Raw genomic sequence first — 3037 nt, 5'->3', positions numbered from 1 at the left:
ACGTAATGTAACCCCAGATTCTATGAGTGTAAGCGCAGCCCTCTAAGGATCGGGGCCTCACCGGCTTCCGTAGCTGAAGAAAAAGTAAGCTATCGGGAGCTGAACTCAGGTCCGTCCTCCCCTTTTATACGGACCTAGGTGAGGCCCACGTCACGTGGGCGTAGACTATTGGTCTTCAGAATGCGCGTACGCGCACGGGGGTACCCATCTGCGATAGCCTTAGAGGGCGGAGCTTACACGAAATAGAACACTAACTGAGAGGAGAGAAGTACCGAGCCGAATGAGACGACTGTAAATGAGAGCTGCTGCTTTGTCAGACAAATTTATTTTATTAATATTTTTTTTATTAATAATTTATTTCAAACATGGAAAACAAAATAAAACAATGCCATGAGGAAGTTCAGCTTAAAGACACGTCCCAGAGGTGTTTCTGGTCCCAAAAGGCGTTTCTGGTCCCCACCTGTCGTTTTGCTCCTCAGCTTGGCTTCCTAAAAACACTGCAGGATTTCTCAAACGGATGAATGAGTCAGAGCAAGGCTTTGGGCATGTTTTTTATGAGAGTATAACATTATAACATGATATAAAACTCAAAAAAGTTGATTTTACATGATATCGCCCCTTTAAGAGTGTCTCCAGTTGAGTTGATCTTCGCTGATGCATCACACCATTTTTGGTAGTGCTTAAACCAACTATAGTTTTGAGAAAGTGTTAAGAAGCATATTACTTACCTTATCTTTGATATTTTGTTGTTGAAGGTTTGTGCCACAGTGCTGTCTGGATTTTTTTGCCCACCCAGGATTGTTGCAACCACAACAAGGAACCATTCTGTGAACTTTGAAGAAATCAAGAACCTGGCCACTCTGCCTTAAGATATTTACCACTCTGTTGGATCATCCTCTCTACCAGGACTAACTCGGCCATGGGAACCTGTAAGAAACGAAAAAGTATTTTTCACAATACAAACTGTTTGAATTATTCCTGTTAACGAAAACTCAATTGGACTTGTTCTCTTTTCACAGATCTGACAGAGTTCCCTTGTTCCACACCTGTAAATAAAATCACTTACCTTTTTCATCCACCTTCTATGTTTTGGTCACTCAGTTCCACTCTACTTCCTGACTTCCTGACTTTGTCATTTACTGTATGTATTTAGGATGACTTAAAGTAGGGGTGGCCTTTGTCGGCCACTGTTTTGCTCCAACACACCTGGTTTTACAGAAAATGGATGGATGGATGGATGGATGAATGAATGAATGAATGAATGAATTGAATTTCAGTAAATGGGTGACGATCAAGCTTCTGCAGAACTTAATCACTGAATCAAGTGTGATGGAGCAGGGGAACAAGTAAACCATGCAGGACAGTAGCCCCCAAGGACCAGGATTGCTTACTCCTGACTTATATCATCTACTGAATCAAACTATATCTCAATACCTAAAAATGGAGTTACCCATTTTTGTTTTTGCTAAAGGATGTTGAACCTTTCTATCAAAATTTCTTATCCCCCCCCACAATGATTTAAACATCACTTGTAGTTTTTCTGTCTAATGTACAAAGTAAAAACAGGAATTATCTAACAACAGTTGATCAGTTGCCCCATGGTTAGAGTTCTATCTATACAAACCAATACAAAGTTGTTCAGATCCAATCTATGAGTATTTTAACAGGAGTAGGCACTTTGGAACAACAACACGTATTCCAGTGGAACACAGGGAGTGTGTAAACGGTTATATGAAGATGAGCAAAGTTTTATGTACGATGTTCATTTCAAGGTCTTTAGATCTCAATGACAAGAAGTGTCAGAGCAGTTACGCTGCATGTAAATGCCCAGTGAGACAATTTAATTGCTCTCTTGATTACAACTTTCTTTAAGAGCAGAATTACTTGGCAGATGGGTCTGATTTGCAACATGTATTTATATATATAAAAAGAAAAGATGGCCCTGTTCACACAAAGAAAATAAAATGGGATAATTTATATTAATGTGTCTTTTTTTCCTTGCGTTACACCAACTAAACACTTAATCATGGCTCTATCTATCTTTGGTGCTACAAATCTTTCTTTACTGTAATGGACGCCTTGGTCATTAAAATGTGCAGCAAATCACTTTACTGTTTATCATAAAAGTGTCACATGAAACATCAGAGCCGTTAAAAGTAGTGGGAAGAGTGCCAAATCTCATATAGGTACAATAAAACATTCAGAAATATGCTTTATATTGCTGGCATTTACTGCATCAATAAACTCCCATGAATGACAAATGTGTGATGACGGGTGAAAACATTAGCATGAAAAATGCTGCTACAAAAACAATCTATGTACGGATAATTGTAAAAGAAAAAAGAAAAGGCTCAAACAACAGATGTCTCTTTCCTGAGATGGAAAGCCTCATGGCAATGATAATAAAGGAAAACCTTGACAAATAACACATTTGTGGTTAGTTTCTGTTGCCTGCTGGAAGTTTCCATATGTAGTGATGAAAATGAAATGAAACTGCTCATGTTAAAAGGCCTTGTGATTGTTTTACAGTGATTACAATATCAGATCAGACAGATAACAGTATGGGCACATTGCCTGAACTGGGGTTATCTTGTTGAAAGAGTGAATCAGGGTTTAGTCTGAGGAGGAATAATACACTGCTCAAAAAAATAAATAAATAAAGGGAACACTTAAACAACGCACGCTAACTCCCGATCTTCATCAATGAAATATTCACATTGAGTACTTTGTTCTGTACAGAGTTGAATGTGCTTCACAGAAGTTTGATTTACTTGGACTTAGCGTGCGTTGTTTAAGTGTTCCCTTTATTTTTTTTGAGCAGTGTACATTCAGATGAAGGATACCACTGATGTAACTCTGAAACATCAGGGTTCCTGAATCAGTACTAGATGTAAGCTAAAGACATACCGTATGTTGTAAAGCAGGGGTCACCAAACTTTTTGAGACTGAGAGCTACTTTTGGGGTACCGAGTAACACGAAGGGCTACGTCTTCGATACAAACATAAATTGGCATGACTCACCATATATATATATATA

The 3037-nt window shown here is 38.5% G+C and overlaps 1 long non-coding RNA gene across 1 annotated transcript in view; it reads left to right on the top strand.

The window, feature by feature from the left end:
• Nucleotides 1-2401, top strand: part of LOC106531597 (uncharacterized) — a 41781-nt gene extending 39380 nt beyond the window's left edge. Inside the window, exons 2-3 of the long non-coding RNA XR_001311953.1 lie at nucleotides 756-929; nucleotides 1020-2401. This is a non-coding gene — a long non-coding RNA (uncharacterized LOC106531597). The remainder of the gene's footprint in view (nucleotides 1-755; nucleotides 930-1019) is intronic.
• The last annotated feature ends 636 nt before the right edge of the window (nucleotides 2402-3037 follow it).

Source organism: Austrofundulus limnaeus, unplaced genomic scaffold, assembly GCF_001266775.1.
Source record: "Austrofundulus limnaeus strain Quisiro unplaced genomic scaffold, Austrofundulus_limnaeus-1.0 Scaffold655, whole genome shotgun sequence".
In the NCBI taxonomy this organism is placed as follows: domain Eukaryota; kingdom Metazoa; phylum Chordata; class Actinopteri; order Cyprinodontiformes; family Rivulidae; genus Austrofundulus; species Austrofundulus limnaeus.
Note: the sequence above shows the minus strand (reverse complement) of the source record. Positions and strands in the feature narration are given on the sequence as shown.